Consider the following 19,682-nt stretch of genomic DNA (forward strand, 5'->3'; position numbering starts at 1 on the left):
AGAGGTGGGCATGGGAATGGGGGCTACAGGTGCCATGGGCCTGGAGGTCTGTTACCGTGGGAATGGGGGGTGTAGGCATGGGAATGGGAGGGGATGGTTGCCGTGGCAACAGAAGGGTGTTGTTGCCATGGGATTAGGGGGCTGAGGGCATGGCGACAGGGGGCCGCTGACACGAGAACGGGGGACGGTTGCCATGGAGATGGGATACTGTTGCTATGAAAAAGGGGTGTGTATTGCCATGGAAACAGGGGGTGCGGTTTCCCTGGGTACCGACAGGGGGCGCTGTTTGCAGCGGTGCTGTGAAGTGACTCCCATGGGACTGAGGGAGCCCCAAAAATCCTGCGAATCCCACAACAATCTGCTCAAAAACCTTACCAGGACCCTCCTTGTTCGTTCCCGAGCTGACCAGGAAGAACTGAACTAAAAAAAAAACCCGGTTTCAACAAAACCTGCGTTTTGGGTTCAATAAGAGGGACACGGCCCCAGTGCTCTCTGGCACTGGGGTGGGGGGGAGGGTAAAGGGGAGCTCCTGGGTATACTGGGAGCACTGGAACGGGGAGCTCTGGGCAGGCCCCCATGGGATCCCCCACTCGTTGCCACCCTCCGGGCACGGGAACACGGGATCCGAGGGGGGGTGGGGGGCACACGGGGGGTACACTGGGGAAGGGACCCCCAGACCCCCCAGTGTCACAGCATGTTCTCATTGTCACGGGAGTCCCACTGTCCCTCCTGGGGTCCCGACAGCTCTGCATTGGTCATCTTTGGATCCCGAGGTGGTGCAGGGCTGGGGGAGACTTGTGGGGACCCTGAGAGTGGCACCGGTGGCACTGGGCGAGGGTGACACTCGTGAGTGACGTGTCCTTGTTCCCCCCCAAATTCTCCCACTGCCCAACAGGTGTGTCGCAGACATTTCTCCACAGAAATCCTTTTCTTTCATATTTCTGTGTCTTCGGGAGCCAGAGGCCCCCGAAGAGAAGGTAAACAATTATTATCAGCTGCTGTGGAATGCAATAGGATTCACCTTGATTGGCTCATTTTCTATGTTTATAATTAAGGGCCAATCATCAGTGCAAGCCAGGGGACTGAGTCCCTGGACACAACTTTGTTGTGGATTCTTTTCTATCTCTTCTTAGCTTAGCTAGCAGCTCTGCAAACCTCTCTCTATATTCTTTTTAGTATAACTATAATGTATTATATAATATCTTAATAAATTCAGCCTTCTGATCAAGAAACAAGATTCACCGTCTCTCTCTCACCAGCAGCGACCCACTCAGGCCGCTGTAATATCTGGTGACCCCTCGTGTCAGAGCAAAAATTAATCTGATAAGACCAGAGGAGCAAAATTGCTGCACTGGGTAAAAATCCTGTATGTGTAGCATTTGAGGGTTGCTTTGAAGTGACCTCAGAAAGTGGATTCAAGCCAGGAGCTGAAGAACCGAAGATCCTGATTTGGACAGAGTTCACAGCCAAGGCTGACCACAAAGAGAATCTTTCTTCTGGAAAACCATCAGGAAAGATGATGGAAAAGAGCAGCAGACCTGTGGAGCTGGCCAGAGCAAGCTGGACTCTTTCAAAAGGTACTGTTCACTTTTCTATCCCTGATGAACCAGCCCTTCGTAGCTTGTGGCTGTTTGTATGGCAGACCCATGCCTTGCCAGAAGAGATTCAATTCTCCCCTTCAGAGGAGAAAAATAATAGCCCTCTGGAAACACTGGTGCAGGGAAGACGGTTTCTTTTTGTCAAAAACAGATATCTATGAATTCTTTCGATGGGCAAAGCTTTTTGGGTTCTTTGCTGATGTCTTATATGCTTTAGATGCTTTTGTCTGGGAGTGCATGGACTCGATTATCCAGCGCGTCTTCAGTAAGGGACGCGTGTTGCCTTCTATCTACCCAGCATTTATAAAGCTTTTCCCTGTCCTGAAACGCAGAGCAGCTTGTTTTCAGTGGATCTCTAATTGTTATGGCCAAGCTCCGTTTCCACCACCTTTGGCAGAAGACGCGGTGGGGGAGGACATTTTTCTTCCCAGCCCCCCCTGCTTCACGGCGGGGGGGGCCGAAACTTCGCGGCGTGAAGAAGTTTTTTTTACTCTTGCTCCGGAGCATGCTCAGATGGAGCCTCCTCCTTCCCCCCCTTCTCTCTCTCCGGGGGGATGGGAGCGGCCGCTCAAGCCAGCGCCGGCCTCTCAGACTCCGCCTTCAGATATGGGGGCGGCACCGGTCTCCGAGGTTTCCTCCATGGCCCTGCTAGAGCTGTCACTCCAGGAGATCCCGTCTCCGCCTCTCCAGGAGATCCCGCCCGCGGTTGCACCGGCCTCCCTGCCCCCGCCAGAGCCTGTGTCGGAGAGGGCCGAAGAGACAGCACTTCCGCCGATTGACCTGTTGCTAAGCAACGGCGACGCTTCGCCGCTCCTCCCAGCTCCGCTGGTGCCTGTGCCGTGCCCGCCGCCATTTTCAGAGCCCAAGGACGCAGCACCAGCGTGTTCCCGCGTGTCCCCGCCGCCTCCACAGCAGACCCCAGAGTCAGCAGCAGAAAACGGAGTTGAGCCCGCGGGACCCTCGGAGCAGCCCGCGGCGGATCCCACGCTCAGCGCGGTTCCCCCCCCGGTTCCGGCTCCCTCCCCGATGCTTCCACCGGACGTCCCAGCAGTCGCTCCGGCGGGGGGTCTCTCCTTCCGTGGAGCTGGGGCTGCCCGCCAGCTCACTGTTGTGGCAGTCCGGCTGCCGGCTTTCAAGCTCGGCGGTTTGGGGGGTGGTTTTTCGGGGATTGTCCCATGGAGGCCGCCGCCTCTCTTGTGCCCTAGCGGCGAGGGGGAGGGGGCTCCCGAAAGTTTTGCCTTTGGTCCCCAGCCCAGTGGGGGTGGTGCCGTGATGCTGTGGGAAACAAACATTCCCAGACCCGAGATGAAGATTCTCGGGGCAGCTTCTATTTCCCTGCTGCTGGCATGCCTCAGTGATTTAGGGGAAAGGAAGCGTCTCACTACCCGTGCTGCCATTGTGCTGGCAGAAAGGTTCAGGCCTGCAGCAGGAATGCAGAGCCTTCCTCATGGGTTTGGCCTGGGATGCTGGGCTCAGGAAATTCCTGGGCCGGGCCCGCTGCGAGGCCTCTTGATGCTTCTAGGGGTTCTGGTTTGTCCTACCGGTCCGGGTCCCCCTGTGCGGGTCCCCCTGTGTGAGCCAGTTTTGGGGTTCCTGGTCCAGTATGGGCCAGGGCCCCCAGGGCCTTTCCTTCTCTGGCATTGCTCTGCCCGGTTGCTGCTCTTTTGCTTTTCGATCAAAAAAAAAAAAAAAAAAAAAAAAAAAAAAAAAAAAAAAAAAAATTAAATAAAAAAGATTGAAAATAGGCGGGCAGCAGCTCTGAAGTGCTGAAGCACTGAAGGGCCAGAAAAGAACATTCTAAAAATTGTTCAAATTGTTTCAAATTGTTTAAAATTGTGTTATGCTGTTTCAGGACCAAAAAGGACTCTCAGATGTCCAAAAGAAACAACTTCAGCTGATGGACTGTTCCTGAAACTCAGCTGCATGGACTTGAATTCTCTTTGCATTGTTTCTTGCAATTTTCTTATACTGTAGGATTGTTTTAGTGAATTATTAGTATTCTATATTTTATAGGTGAAGGAATTTCCTGTTCATTCCACATCAGCATTTTTCTTTTATTTTTATACAATTTAGAAAGGTGAGATGTCGCAGACATTTCTCCACAGAAATCCTTTTCTTTCATATTTCTGTGTCTTCGGGAGCCAGAGGCCCCCGAAGAGAAGGTAAACAATTATTATCAGCTGCTGTGGAATGCAATAGGATTCACCTTGATTGGCTCATTTTCTATGTTTATAATTAAGGGCCAATCACCAGTTCAAGCCAGGGGACTGAGTCCCTGGACACAACTTTGTTGTGGATTCTTTTCTATCTCTTCTTAGCTTAGCTAGCAGCTCTGCAAACCTCTCTCTATATTCTTTTTAGTATAACTATAATGTATTATATAATATCTTAATAAATTCAGCCTTCTGATCAAGAAACAAGATTCACCGTCTCTCTCTCACCAGCAGCGACCCACTCAGGCCGCTGTAATACAGGTGCTCATGATGTGGGGGTCCAGCATGGCCTCCTCCTCCGGGGGAGGCCTGGGGGATAAGGGGGGGGGGCTCAGTAGTCTGGGGAAAGGGAAAGGGGAGTCCAAGCATGAGCCCCCCACTCACCTGTCCTGGGGTTTTTTGGTGGCTGCAAGGAAAAGGGGAGGGGGTGACCAAGGGGACACCGGGACCCCTGAACCTTCCTGGACCTCGGCAACTCCAACCACACATGGGACTCACAAATCTCCACTGCAGCCCCGATCCCCAATGGACCCCTGATTCCCCCAGGACACTCTAAGAACCCCTGAAGCCCCCAGAACTTCTGCAACACCACAGGGCCCCATATTCCTCCTGGTGTCCCAAACCCTCTGAGTTCGCAGAACAGCAAACCTGGAAGGAGAGGCACCCCCTAACTCCCCCAGGACCCAAAAAGATCATCCAACATCCCTTCACAGCCCTCCAGGAGCTCCTCCAAACTCTGCAGGACCTCCCAGTGCCACACCAATGTTCTTCAAAGTCCACCCAGGGATGGCCCTGGAGCCCAACCAAGACCCTCCAAATTCCCCCCAAATCCCCTAGGACCCCCAGATGAGGTCACTGCAGGCTCAGTGTCCCCCAGCTCAGCTCAGGGACCCTGGGTGCTGCTGAACTCTGCCCCCACTCTGGGGTCTCCCCCTCACTCCAGGACCCCCATGCCCCCCCGATGTCACTCACCCTGGCGGTGCCACCAGTGACAGCCCCTGATGACAGCCAGGAGTAGGAGCAGGAACAGGAGGGTCCTGCCAACATTCACAGCCACTGCTGGGGACAGAGGGGACACATTGGGGTCATCCTGAACTGCAGGAGTCCTGAACACCCCGGTGACCCCATGTGACCCCACCTGTGACCCTGGGTGAGCCAGGTGTCACCTCCAGTGCCAGCTCAGGGCTGAGTGCCCGGAACACATGGTGCCCGTCCTGTCCCAGCTGGTTGGTGGCCACACACTGGTAGGTGCCCGAATGTCCCCACGTTGATGTCCCTGAGCTCCAGGAGGGGACCCCAGGCCACCTCCTGCCCGTTGTGCAGCCAGGTGAAGGTGACAGGGGCTGAGCCCACCTGCAGTGAGCAGCACAGGGTTACATTGTCACCTGCATGTACCTGGTGTGACAGGGCACCGGGGGTGATGGTGGAATTGGCCACGGGCACTGCGGGGACACAGACAGGGCTGGCACATGGCGAGGTGGGATGGGGGTGCCATGGGTGGGGTCACCCCCAGCCCGAGGGTCCTGCTCACCCAGGACGGTGACATTCAGGGGATCACTCTTGGCCACACTGTCCCCGTCGCTGACCCGGCACCGGTACTGGCCGCTGTCATTGTCCCCAACGTGGCTCAGCTCCAGGCTGGGGCTGGTGCCCAGTGGTGTCCCCGAGCCCTCCCGGTGCCAGGAGAAGGACAGGGGACCTGTCCCCATGGCCACTGCACAGCTCAGCACCAGGCAGTCCCCAAGTGCCACCTGTCCCCTGGGGGGCTGTGCTGAAAAGGACACCCCTGAGGGCGGGACCCCTGCAGGGGGACACAGGAGGGATTGGGGACTCAGGAGGGGTGGGGGACACGGGAGGGGAAAGAGGGGGATTAGAGGGGAGCAGAGAGGATGCCAGTGAGCAGAAGGGGACCATGGGAGGCATGTTGGGACCTGGGGACAATGGCGAGACACCGTGGAAATAGGGAAAGACCCAGGCAGGGATGGGAAACCAGGCGAGAGACTGAGGAGACTCAGGGAATGATTTGGGGTTTAGAGATGGGGAGGAGGACCCAGGGAAGGAAGGGAGGCGAGAGGGTGGAGCAGGGACCTTGGAAAAGGTGGGGAATCCATGGAGGGATGGGGAGGACAAAGGGAGGGATTGAGGGATCTTCGGGGGGAACTGGGCAGTCCTGGGGGAAACCAAGAGGGACTTGGGAAATTTTGGGTGAGCCAGGGAGGAGTAAAGGGAGGGATGAAGGTTTCTGGCAGAGAGGGGAAGGCCTCGGAGGATGTTGGGCTTCCCTGTCCCCATCCCTGTACTCATTGTGCACTGTCACTGTCACAGGCTTCGACTCACTCCAGTGTGACACTCCATAGCCTTTGCAGGTGCAGTGGGCACTGTGGTGCAGCTGCAGGGGGGACAGGGACAGCTCGGTCTGTCATGGGGCCCCTTCAGATGCTTCTCTCCATGGTAGAAGTGCACGTGCGTGAGGTGTTTGTTCTGCCAGCTCCGGCAGCGCAGTGTCAGTGTGTTCCCATCCAGCAGCGCCCATGCTGGCACCTGCAGCACCAGCCAGTCTGGGGGACAGAGGGGACCTGTCACACCAGGGGCATCAGGAGGGTCATGATGGCACCAGGTGACACCAGGAGCCAGCCATTGTGAGAGACAAGTCTCCTCACTCTGGGAAGCTCTTGGATGTCCTCAGAGCAGGGCACAGGCTCTAGTCACACAGGAGGTAACCCATGGAGCAGAGCCCACCCAGAGCCCTTGGGGTCACTGTGGGTGCCAGGCTGGGGGAACCCAAACCCCCCTCACCGTCTGAGACTGTCACGGGGGAGGCTGAGCCCGGTGCCGGGTCTCTCACATGTGTAGGTGCCACTTTTGGTGACAGTGAAGTGGTCTTGTGCCTCCTGCCACAAGCGCCGCTCCTCCTTGTACCAGGTTGGTGGCACCGGTGTTCCCTGAACCCTGGCAGATCAGTGTCACCCGGTCCCACAGCACCGCCGGCCTCCAGGGGGGCTCCACCAGGAGCTGGGTGGTCTGGGCACCTGCAGGTGACAGGGCACACCAGCCTGCCAGGGCCAGCGTGGGGCTGGGGACAGTGGGGTGGGGCAATGGCATCCCCCAAGGACTCACCAGCGAGGCCGAGGGTCTGGGCTGGAAGGGAGAAGGGACAGGGCTGGGTGGCAGTTGCACCGTGGGGACAGCAGCACAGGGGCACTGGGTGTGGGGACTGTCCCTAACTGTCCCCATGGGGTCAGCAGTTCTTTTGATAAAGTGCATGGGACTGGTGCCAAAGGATTTGGAGAGGCAGGGGGACACGTCTATGTCACTGCCACCCGTGCACTCATCCCCATGGCTGCATCCTCACCGGTCTTTTCCCTGTTTTGTCCATGCATCCCAGTTTCCTTGTCCCCATACCCAGAGCTTCCTGAGCCCAAAGGTGCCAGTCCCCACATTCCTGGCCCCCCATCCCTGAATTCCTGACCCCCTCTGCCTGTCCCCAAAGCTACCCTATATGCCCAGTCCCACCAAGGTCCACTGTGGGTAACATGGACTGGCACTGCTGCCATTGGGGACCTCAGGGGACCGCGCAGCCCCCTCTGACCCCTCCCCTCCCCATCCCTGGGGTGTCAGGCCCGTGCCCAGGGCACTCACCCCACAGGAGCAGCGCCACCTTCCTGGCCATCCCGGTGTCCCCAGCCATGTGCACTGGCTGTCACTCGCTGCTGTGGCCACAGCTCCCCTGGCTGGCGGCTCTTTGGTCAAAGAGGAAGGAAGCGAGGTCACATCTCGCCCTCTTGTGTAGGTGGCCCTTGGCGGGGGCACGGGGCCCCAAGCTGGGCACAGGCTGGGGACACGGTGGGATAGTCTGGGGACATGGTGAGGGATGGTGTTGCCAGGAGTGGGGGGCTCAGGGGATGTGGGGAACCAAGGATGGGTGCCCAGGAGAATGTGGGTACAGGGGAATTGGGGTCTCCATGCCTTGAGGGATTCAAGGATGGGGGTGCTGTGGGAACATGGTCCCCAGAGATTTGGGGTCATGGCATGTGGGTGCCAGGATTGGGGGTGCAGGGGGAAAAAGGGGACCCTCAGGAATAGGGCTTCTGTGGGAAGAAGAAGCCCATGGGATGGGATCAAGGCAATGGTGGTGCTGGGCAATGGTGGTGCTGGGATGGGGGTCCCCAGGGAGGAGAAACCAAGGCAAGGGGGGTCCCATGGTTGGGTTGCCAGGGGAAGGGAGGTGTCAGGGATGGGGAATGGCTGGATGGGCACAGGGGGCACAACTCCTCCATGGGGTGCCTCAGATTTTGGGATGAATCAGAGCCCCGCACAGCCCCCCAGTGCTTATGGCCAGGGAGGCACCCCAGGGTTGTCCTGGGAGGCTCTGTGTCTCTGTCCCAGACACCCCTGGGCTTTTGCCCATCCCCTCCAATTTCCTGGCTCAGCCATCCCAGGGAGCACCTGAGTAGGTAACAGCGGGGTGGATCCCAGAAAGAGGAAAATGAGGGGGTGGGGGATGCAGGCAGTGGTTGGGGGGCTGGGAGGGGGGGGGGAATGGGTCCCTCTGGCTGGGACCTCAAACACTTTGATTTTCTCTTTCCTGCAGCAGAAAGAAGAGGTCATTGGTCCAGTTTATAGAATCCTTTTAGCAGTTGTTGTCCCACTAAGCCACTCAAAATAAAAACAAACAAATCCTGAAGAAACTAGGCTTTTTTGTTCCCTTTAGGAGCCCATTGGTGCATCCCACAGCAGAGTTTGCTTGTGGATAATAGAGAGTGTGGAATCTCCCTGAGTGTCCAACAGCTCCATGGGATTGTTCCCTGACTGTTGGGCAGCAAAACAGCCCCTAAGGAAGCTTTTTCTTGGGCCACATTTAGGAACTCTCCCCATTTTGCTCATTCTCACACTGAAAATTGATAGACTTCCCATGGAGGAAGGGGAGAAGCTCTGCCCATCCTTGGGACAGTGCACAGGAATCTGTGGAAATGCCCGTGTGTGCCTCAGGCTCTGATTCCCTGGTAAATCCACTCCAGCCTGCCCTGAATTCCCCTGCCTGGCCACTCCCTGCTCCTGCTGTGACACCCCTGTTCCCCAGCCCCTCGTGTGCAGCCCCTGCTCAATATTTCCACACTTTTCCCTCTCTTCTGGTGTGCACATCCAAAACCTAAACATTCTTTCCATGAGGTTCCTAAGGGCTGCAGGTTTTGTTCAAGGAGGGTCCAGGTCAGGTTGTTGAGCAGATTGTTGTGGAATTTGCAGTAGTTTTGTGGTTTTCTCAGACCCTTGGGTACAGGGAGAAAATGATCAATTGCTGCATTTCCAGACAGGTTCCCTCACAGTTGCTCCTTCAGGGTGTGTTTTGTGGAACTCAGCACATCACTCCTGATGTCCAGAGTTGCCGAGGTAACCCTTGGGGGGCTCAGAAATCCTGGAATGTTGCCAGAAGTGCTTGGTTGGATTTTGACCCTGCACGGGATGTGCCACCTGTATGAGGACAAGAGGATGAAGGGTGGTGAAGGAATTGATTATTCACAAGGTGAAAATACAGGTTTTGGGATTCTGGTACAGGGGGGTTTTTAGGAGACAAGATGGAGGAATTTGGGCGTGTCTTGTCCTTCTCTCTTCTTCTTGTCATCCATCTTTGGTGGTGATGCTGGCACTTTGGGATTGGTTCACATTAAATGTGCACTTGTTAATAAGGGTAAAAGGTATTGGAAGGTAAAGATAAATATCTTATACGTAGTTTTTAGTATAAAAATAGACGACTGTCCAGTGGGAGGTCACTGTGCCCATGGCTGTCTTGCTGGGCAGACCTCTGTCAGGCTGGGAGATGACTTTATAGATAAGAATTAATAAACAATATTGAAGACCGAAAAATCTGAAGAGTGCACTCGTCCTTTGGCGCGTGGGCTGTCCCAAGGCCATTCTACGCCTAACCGGGCCGGGACAACAGGCCGAGATCGGAGACTTGGCGTCTCTGTCCAGGCGACCCCCACCAAAGGGGGGGTTACAGCCCTGAACATCCGAGAGGGCAGCTCCCGACTTGGACGAATTCCCAGGAGAGCACTGATAACTCCTTGGGAGAGAAGCCAGAAAGCGGCCAGGAGAGTCTGAAAGAAAAAAAGCAGCAGCCACTGAGAAGACCATCACACTCAGCTTCTGCCGAAGAAGGTTCGCAGCGGAACAGCCCGGACCGGAACCAGAAAGGCGCCTCTGGATCCATCTCCTGTGACCTGCTGGACGGAGATCGGGAGCCTTCAGACTGCTCTGACGACGGAGATTCGGTGAGAAGGTCAAATTTAAGAACATTGGGGGTACACTCTCCCAAGAACAGCTGGGAATTTTGTCCGCCTTACAAGGCGTGGCAGACACCCATACAGTAGGCATCCCAAAGAAGGAGCTTAAAGACCTTCTGTTGTGGGTGAGACTTAATAACCCGTTTTCGGAGACGCGTCTGTTGTTTGAAGTGGGGTTTTGGCAAGAAATTATTAGACATCTTTATCTCTTAGCCACGAAAAAGGATGAGACAGCCTTGAAATTGCTGTCTCCGGCAAGAATTATGTTAGAAGGTATCTCAGTGTAGTCAAAAAGGTTGGCCAGGCAACAACTTGTTGTGAGTCCCTCAGAGGCAGGGGGAGGAGAGAAAGGCTCGAAGTGGAGATTGGCTCTGGCCCCAGCTAGCCAGGGGGAAAAGGCTCTTGAGGAAAGGGAGCAGGGAGCAATGTCATTGCCTCCAGCCCCACCACCCAGAAAGCCCAAGAGATCCCTAAAACGCCCTGAAACCCCAGAGAGTAAAGGGGTTTAAGGCTCCGACTCAGGCTCAGAAGATACCATCCTACTCCCAGAAGAGTCGAGGTTTTCTCCTCATGAGCCAGAGGGAGAAGGGACGGGAAAAGCGGCGAAGTAGGGGTCCGAGGGGGAGAGAAGGGGTCGGGGGAAGCGCTTTCTCGAGGCGAGCACAGCGGCGCGGCAGCAGGGGGAGCGCGCGTGAGGAGGCGATGGGAGACACGGGTTCTGGTGCGGCTTTTGCGAGCGCAGCGCCAGGAGCGAGCGGCAAGGCTCGCGGGGCTCCGGGAGAGGGGTCTCAGACCCAATCTCAGACCGAGAGCGTCAGACACAGGCAGCGAGTCAGGAGCGGCCACACAGCCCCAATCGGCTGCGGCAGGGAGACGCAGGGGACGCGCGGTTGTGGTGTCAGGGAGCTGCGCCGTGACTGGTTAGTTCGGGGCCGTGCAGCGCGGTGATTGGTCGGTTTGGCGGAGCGCACTGCTATTGGCTGGGGGAGCCCGCGCACGCGGCGGAGGTACCTTGAGCGCGTCTGGGGCGTTCTCAGGTGGGTTTAGGGGGATCTGAGGGGAATTGGGAGGGTGTGAGGGGATTTTGGGGGATTGTGAGAGGAACTGGGGGGGTTGTGAGTGCGTCTGGGGGTTCTGAGGTTGGTCCGGGGAGAAATTTGGGGAGTCCGAGGAGATTTCATAGGGTTTGGGGGAGATTGGGGGTCTGAGGGGGATGTGGGGCAGTCTGATGGATTTGGGGGGGGGGGGGGGGTCTCAGGTGGGTCTAGGGTGAATTTTGTGGGGAAATGGGGGGGTCCGAGAGTCGTGGGGAGGTTTTGGGGTCCAGGGTGGCTCTGGGCCAACCGTGGGGGAGCTCTGGGGGGTTTGGGGTTCCTGGAGGGGTCCTGGGGGAAGATTTGGTGGTCCTGGGTGAAATAAACAGGGCCAGGAGACTTCTTCTCCTTTTTAATGCCTTAATTAAAAGTGATCAGCTCAGAATTGGGCAGGTCAGCAGGTCTGCAGCTTCCGGTCGTCTCTCCCAGGGCAACTCAGAGGAGGAGGATACGCACAGCTTTGTCTACAAGGGGCAGAGCTGGGGGATCAAGTCCTCATGGGCGCCTTTAGGGCCTGCTGATCCCTTTCCAGTTGTTAGTTTGGACCGAGTCTCGCTCCCCTCCCAGACCTGGCCTGGGGGATCTCGAAGACAGGGCGAGGAACGATGAAGGTTTCTAGCATCTCTTGCAGGCCCGGCACTCCGCTCCTCACATCTAGACATCACTCCAGTCTCTCAACTCTCATTTGGCTCGTTGTTTTTGGGGTCTTCTCAGTACAGTGGGGGACCCCATGCTGCATTGTGGTCTTGGAGTCACTTTGCATAACCCCCCCCACCTTCTCAGGTGTCTTCACTATGAGAAAGGTACAACTTAGCCTCGGGCAAGGCTCTGCTGATACAAAAGGAGCGATTAGCCTCAACGACCCGTGATTACAATAACAAAACACGCAGAACTTGGGCAGGGCCAGTGATCTGGCTGCCTTTTTGAAACTTTTTCTCATAAAAAAAACATTAACCGAATTTTTGTTCATAACACTGGGGGGTCCCAGGCCCACCCTGAACCGGGGTCTGGGGGTTTCGGGGGGAGGGGGCACAGCAGGGTTCCCCCCCCCCCCCCCCCCCGGTTTTTGGGGGTCTCCCACGGTGCCCCCTCCCCAAAAAGCTCCGAGGGCCCCCTGAAGTGGCTCCTGTTCCACCGGCCGGTGCCCCCTGATCCAGGACGGCCCCACTGAGCCTGGGGGATTTTGGGGGCATTTGTGGGGATTTTAGTGCTTTGAGAGGGTTTTTGGGAATTTCAGGGTGGCTTTTTTGGGCTTTGGCGGATTTTATTGTGAGTTTAGGAGGAATTATTGGGTCGATTGGGGGAGAATTACTGGCTTTCGGTGGGAGCTATGTGATTTGGGGGGTTTTGTTGATTTTGGGGCATTTTATTGGCGTTGTGAGGGGTTTCTTGGGGGGGTGGGATTTATTGCAATTTTTGGGAAATTTTCTAAATTTTTATGAGTTCCACTGGGATTTTTGGAGATTCTCTGGGGTTTTTGAGGGTTTTCTTGTAATTTTTGGGGATTTTGTGGGGTTTTAGTGGAATTTTAGGGGGGCTTTGGGGCATTCCCTGGGTGTGGGGAAGGCCTCAGAGCCACCAAAATCTCCTTAAAATTCCCAAAAGTCCCAATAAAACCCATTAAATCCCAATTAAACCTCTCAAAATCTCAGTAGAACACCCTAGAATCCCAATAAAAGCCCACAAAATCCTTTAAAATCCCAATAACCCCAAAAATCCTGATTAAACTCTGCAAATCCCCCAAAAATGTCCCCAAAACCATAAAAAGTCCCACAAAATCTCCCCCAAGATCCAAAGAAATCCTGGCAACACCCAAAAAACCCCACAATACCCCCCCAAATCCCACCAAATATCCCAAAAAACCCCAAATCCCCAATGCATCCCACTAAATGCCACCACAATTCCAATAAAATGCCCCAAAATCTCCTAAAAATCACAATAAAACCCCCAGAATTTCTGAGAATCCCCCAAAATCCCAACAAAATCCCAGGAAAACCACCCAATTTGAAAAAAAAGCTACCAAAAATTCCAATAAACCCCCAAACGCCCCCAGAAAAACTCCCCCTCAAAATGCCAATAAAATCCCCCAAAAATCCAAACCCCCCAAAATCCACGAAACCAGCCACTCCCAGTCAATCCCAGTATGATTCCAGTCACTCTCAATGTGATCCCAGTGTAACCCAGTATGGACTCAGCTGCTCTCACTGTGATCCCAGTGTGATCCCAGTTGCTCCCAGCATAATTCCAGATGTTCCCAGTTCCTCCCATTATGATCCCAGTTGCTCCAAGAATACTCCCAGTCCCTCCCAGCAGGGTCCCAGTCGTGCCCAGTTGCCTCCAGGGTAGATTCGTTTTCCCCCAGCATCATCCCAGTTGCTCCCAGCATGATCCCAGCTGTTCCCAGTGAGGTTCCAGTCCCCCCAGTAAGGTTAGAGACACTCCCAGTTTGTTTTAGTTACCTCAGAATGGTCCCAGTCTTGCCCAGTTACTCCCAGTTTCCTCTAGCATAATCCCAGTTTCCATCTGTTGCTCAAAGGGTGGCCCCAGTTGCTCCCAGTATGATCCCAGTTGCCCCAGTTATAGTCTCAGTCCTCTCAGCACGGTTCCAGTTCCTTCCAGCTGTTCCCAATTGCTCCCAGTGTGTCACATTTTCCTCCCAACATGGCCCAGTAGCTCCCAGTAACCCCCAGTCAGGTTCCATTCACACCCAGTATAATCCCAGTATGAGTATAGCCACTCTCAGTATGATCCCAGTCACTTCCAGTCTAATCCCAGTGTCTCCCAGTCACTCCCAGTCTGATGCCAGTGCCCCCAGTGTGATCCCAGTTGCTCCCAGCATGGCCCAGCTGTTCCCAATGTGCTTCCATCACTCCCCTATGGTTACAGACACTCCCAGTATGGTCCCAGTTGGACCCAGTTGCCCCTGCTCTAGTCCCAGTCACTCCCCAGATGATCCCAGTCCTTCCCAGCATGGTCCCAGTTGTTCCCAGTGTGGTTCCAGTCCCCCCAGTATGGTTCCAGACACTCCCAGTATATCCCAGTTGTACCCAGCATGTCTATAGCCATTTCCAGGCACTGCCAGTGGCCCCAGTAAGGTGTCAGTTCTCCCAGTATGATTCCCCAGTCATGCCCATTGTATCCCAGTTGCTTCCAGCATGCATCCAGTCCTTTCCAGTTCCTCCAGTTTGCTTGCAGCATCATCCCAGTTTCTCTCAGTTGCTCCCAGTAGCCCAAAGTGTGATCCCAGTTGCTCCCCTTCAGCCCCAGTATGATCCCAGTAAGCTCCAGTTTGATCCCAGTCACATGCCAGCCCTCCCAGTGTGGTCCCAGTATAAACCCAGTTGCTTCCAGTCTCTCCCAGTATGATCCCAGCTGCCTCCAGCATGGTTCCAGTTGCTTCCTAGATCAGCCCATCAGTCCCAGTATGATTCCATTTGCTGCCCGTGTGCTCCCAGTTGCTCCCAGTCACTGCCAGTATGAACCAGTTGTGCTCCACATGGTTCCAGTTGCTCTCTTTCACCTTCACTTTTGTTCCAGTCACTCCCAGTATCTCCCAGTGTGTCCCAGTTCCCTCCAGCATGTTCCCAGTCACTCCCAGTTGCTCCCAGTTGGGTTTTTGTGGGGATGTTTGGAGAATGAAGCAGTCCAAGGCTGAGCGGAAAAGGCCCCTTGCGGGGACATGGGGGGTGCCGGTGGCGGCTGCCGGCAGAGGCAGCCTGGAGGAGCAGAGCCCTGTGTGCCCCAGGAGCCCAAAGTGGGGAGCCCAGAGAGGGGGAAGCGCCGCCATGGGCTGGAGCCTCAAGGGCCTGGAGAGGGGCAGGGGGGACTCCTTGGAGCCGCTGCAGCCCAGAGCAGAGAACGAGGGGAGAAGGGAGCCCGGGAGCCCAAACAGCCCCGGCATCCCGGAATGGGGAGAGCGAAGAGGGGGAGCTTTTGGCATTGCTGGGACTGCCAGCAGCCTGGGCAGGGCGGGCACCGAGGAGAAGGGGGACCCCCAATGCAAGCGTGACCCCAGCAGCTGGGACAGGGGGGAACCCCTGAACACCAGAAGGGAGGGACCAGGGATGGGGAACTCCTGGGAGGCTTTTTCAGGGATGAATCTTGGTGTTTGGGAGGTTTTTCTGGAGTCCAGGTGTCCGGTGACTTGTAGAGATGGACTCGGGCAGAGGGACCTTGAAACTCAACGTGTGTTGGGGAAGATGAAACAAGGAAGCCTTATAAATATGATTGTCTGGCAAATGATTTTGAGAATATAGAAAGTATAAGCAAGATTGAGATGAAACCAAGTTTTTAGATACCTAGTTAGTGAACAACTGGAAAACAATGGTGTGGCCTGACTGAAGGTAATCCCCTTTTGATGAAACAATTCCCTCTGCTTGCAGAGAGATTCAAGTGTCAGAGCAGACCCTACTAGCTCAGCAGAAGGGGTCCAAAGAGTAGTATTAAGGGTTTAAAATGTAACACAGTATGGTGATGTAATTATTTTTATAGGCTGTATATAAATGCTGTAGGATTTGTATCTTGTACTACATTGGTTTGTGAGAAATAGAATATTCAACCCAGAAGAATATTTATTGTATTGTAACAGGAACCTAACTCTCTTACGCTCTTACCCTCTTACTCTCTCACCCTCTCATCCTCTCTGCCCCTCTCCTCTCTCAGGCCTGCTCTGAGCTGTGGCTGGCAGCTCCAGGCAGGGCCCTGCACCCAGGCCCTTTGCAAGAAACCGCAAGTTCCACGCCCTGGCTTCAGAGATCTCTCATCTCTGTTGCCACCGTCCTACCCCCGACGCTCCTACAAATGTGCTCAGCCCTTGTTTTCCCCAAACCAGGATTTCCCATTCCCAACCCCTGGCAGTCTGTGAGGAAGAGGAAGATGCCCCAGGACACTGATGCAGGTGAGGAGGAAGTCAGTGTCCCTTTCCCCTCTGTGCTGCTCCATCTCCCAGCCCAGCATGGCCCCGGCTGCAGCTCTGCCCTGTGGGGATCTCCTTGCCCTTGCCTGTGGCAGGGAGGCAAATCCCATCCTGTCCTTGTCCTTCCTCCCCCAGAGCAGGAGCTGAGCATGGAGAGCAGGGAGGACAAATGCCCACGGCAGAACCTGGTGGAAGAGGCCATTTTGAGCAGCTCCATGGTGCAGGAAGCCAACGGGGAGGAAAAGGCCCAGAGATGCCGCACGAGGAGGGGCTGCAAACGCAGCTGGCGGGATCTGAGGGGGAAAGAGGCAGCCTGGGCCGGGAAGGCGGCCAGAGATGGAGCCAGAGCTCGGAGCTGGTGCTCCATGAGCAGCTCCATGATGGGGAGAAGCCCCACACGTGCGTGGAGTGTGGGAAGAGCTTCAGGAGGAGCTCCAAGCTGATCCAGCACCAGAGGACCCACACTGGGGAACGGCCCTACGAGTGTGGGAAGTGTGGGAAGAGCTTCACACTGAGCTCCACCCTGATCCTGCACCAGAGGATACACACCGGGGAGAGGCCCTACAAGTGTGGAGAATGTGGGAAGAGCTTCAGCCAGAGCTGCCACCTGATCAAGCACCAGAGGACCCACACTGGGGAGAGGCCCTACGAGTGTTCCAAGTGTGGGAAGGGGTTTCCAACCAGCTCCCATCTCCTCTGCCACTATCAGAGTCACAGAGAGGAGAGGCCCTTCCACTGCCCCGAATGTGGGAAGGGATTCAAGTACAGCTCCACCCGCGTCACCCACCGGCGCATCCACACAGGGGAGAGGCCCTACGAGTGTGATAAATGCAGGAAGAGGTTTCAGACCAGCTCCCATCTCCTCTGGCACTATCGGATTCACACAAAGGAGAGGTCCTTCCAATGCTCCGACTGCGGGAAGGGATTCAGGTGCAACTCCAACCTCATAAGACACCAGCGCATCCACACTGGGCAGAGGCCCTACGAGTGTCCCCAGTGTGGGAAGAGCTTCTCCAGGAGCTGTCACTTGACCAAACACCAACGGAGGCACCACTAAGGGAAGCCCTGCGAGTGCCCCGAGTGTGGGAAGAGCTTCGTGCGCTGCTCCAGCTCCATCCCCCACTGGAGGAGGCACTTTGGGCACAGCCCTGGTCACTCACACTCCCTGTGATCCATGCTGGGAACACACCTGGCTGCTTCTCCTTTTGGTTTGGCCTCAATTTTCTTTTGCTTCATCTTCATCCCGAAAAAACAGCCAAGACAGAGTTAAATGAAATAAATTGATCAAAGATGTCTAAAGTTCCACAATTTCAGACGTTTTTAGGCTGGAATTGATGGTGTGGGGACAATATTCTGGAGGATTTGTGGGTTCTGTGGGGGGATTCTGGGCAATGTTCTCCATCTCTTTGTGCTCCAAAAGCCAAGAGGGTCACCTCAAAACAACTGAATCCCACTGAAAACAACTGAATTTTAATTCATACGGGCTCAATCCCACATCAAAATGGCTTGTTCCCATCTTAAACTGAATCCCATGCCAACCTCACTTGATTCCACCGATGGCATGGTGAGATGGGGTTGGAAGGAGATTGGGAGAAGAAGGATCCCAATTTGGAGCAGTGGGATGGGGATTGTGTGGGGTTGGCTGGGTTGGATATATTTGATAGTAAACAAAACTTTCAGGGTTACCGATTTCCGTCCCGTTCATTTTCAGTCAGTTGCATTTGTGTTTGCAGAGTGCCACCTTCTCAGCTGATTGTGTTTGTGTCCTCCTTTCTCTCCTGCCTCTCTTTGCTTGCTCTGTTTCTCTCTCAGTGTCTCCCTTGAGCCAGGGCAGCTGCCACCAAAAACCCTGCCCTGATTTAGTTCCCAGTGCAGGAGCTACAACAGCCATGGGTGAAGTTCTGAAGGCTGGCAGTGAAATGTCGCTGTAGGATCTTGTTCCACTTGGCTTTTGCCCCCTTCTTAAGAGCTTTCCTTCAAGGGCAGGAACATCTTTTCCTGGCTGGGAACTGGAATTCCAGACCCTTGGAGTGTGTGCTGTGCAGGACCATACGGACTGGGGTCATGTGGACTGGGATCATATGGGCTGGGACTGCACAGACTGGGACCATATGGATCAGGATCATACAGACTGGGATCATACAAACTGGGATCATATGGATCAGGACCGTACAGACTGCGGTCATGCGGACTGGGGTTGTATGGGTTGGGATTGTACAGACTGGGATTACGTGGACCAGGATTTCACAGGCTGGGACCATAGGGATTAGGACCAGAGACTGGGATCATACAAACTGGACCGTATGGACCGGGATGGCTGCACCGGATCAATGTGAACTGAGGGGGTCCTGCCCTGCCCAGGGGTTCCTCCCCATCCTGCCTGGGGGCACAGCCAAAGCTCCCTGGAACGAACGCAGAGGTCTGGGGGGGATCCCAGTGGCAATCCCATTTCCAGTCCCATTTCTGACCCTGGTGCCAGTCTCAGAGTGATCCTGGCGCTGATCCCGGTCCTGGTGCCTGCCTCAGTCTCCATATCAGTCCCGGAGCACTCCCAGTGCTGATTCTGGTGCTCTTGTTGATCTCGATCCTGGAGTGGTGCCGGTCCCGGTTTCAGTCCCAGTGTTGGTCCGAGAGTGGTGCCATTCTTGGTGCCGGTGGTGGTGCTGGTTTCAGTGCTGGTCTCAGTCTCAGTCCCGGAGCAGTTCTGAACCCAGTGCTGCTACTGGTGCTGGTCTTGGTCCGGGAGTGCTCCCAGTGCCAATCTCAGTCTCGGTCCCGGTCCCAGAGCGCTGCCAGTCTTGGTGCTGGTTCTGGTGATGGTCTCGGTCTCAGTCCTGGAGGGCTCCCGGTCTCGGTCCTGGTCCTGGTCCCAGAGCAGTCCCAGTGCGGGCGCCAGGTTCCAGTCTCGGTCCTGATCCCAGTCCTGGAGCGCTGCCGGTGCCAGTCCCATTTCCAAAGCACTCCTGGTGCCAGTCCCAGTGTTAGGCTTGGTCTCAGTCTTAGTCCCAGTGCCAGTTCTGGTGCTGGTTCTGGTCTGGGTCTTGGTTCTCGTCCTGGTGCCGGTCCCGTAGTGCTGCCAATCCCAGTTCCAGTGTCGGTCTCAGTCTTGCTGCTGGTGCTGGTTCTGCTGCTGGGTTTGGTCTTGGTCCGGAGAATTTAGGTCCATTTGGGTGATTTTAGATCAAACTGGGCAGGTTTAGGGTGTGTTTCAGATCCCTTGCAGGGATTTCAAGCCTTTTGGGGTGGATTTTAGGCCCCTTTGGCTGATTTTAGGCCAAATGTGGTAGGTTTGAGGGTAGATTTTGGATCCCTTTGGATGATTTTAGGCCCATTTGGGGGAGGTTTGGGCCTGTTTGGCTGATTTTAGGATAAACTGGGCAGTTTTAGGGTGGATTTTAGATGCCTTTTGATGATTTTAGGAAAATCTGGTAGGGTTTAGGCCCATTTGGCCCATTTTGGCCTTAAACTGGGCAGTTTAAGGGTGATTTTAGAAAAAACTGGGCGGTTTAAGGGTGGATTTTAGATCTCTTTGGATAACTTTAGGCTCATATGGGTGCATTTTAGGCCTCTTTAGGTAATTT

At 55.1% G+C, this 19,682-nt stretch overlaps 1 pseudogene; it reads left to right on the forward strand.

Moving 5' to 3' along the window:
* LOC132085208 (zinc finger protein 850-like) overlaps positions 1 to 19,682 on the forward strand; it is a 418,453-nt pseudogene that overhangs the window by 101,460 nt on the left and 297,311 nt on the right.

The sequence above is a fragment of the Ammospiza nelsoni genome, chromosome 29 (assembly GCF_027579445.1).
Source record: "Ammospiza nelsoni isolate bAmmNel1 chromosome 29, bAmmNel1.pri, whole genome shotgun sequence".
Lineage (NCBI taxonomy): Eukaryota > Metazoa > Chordata > Aves > Passeriformes > Passerellidae > Ammospiza > Ammospiza nelsoni.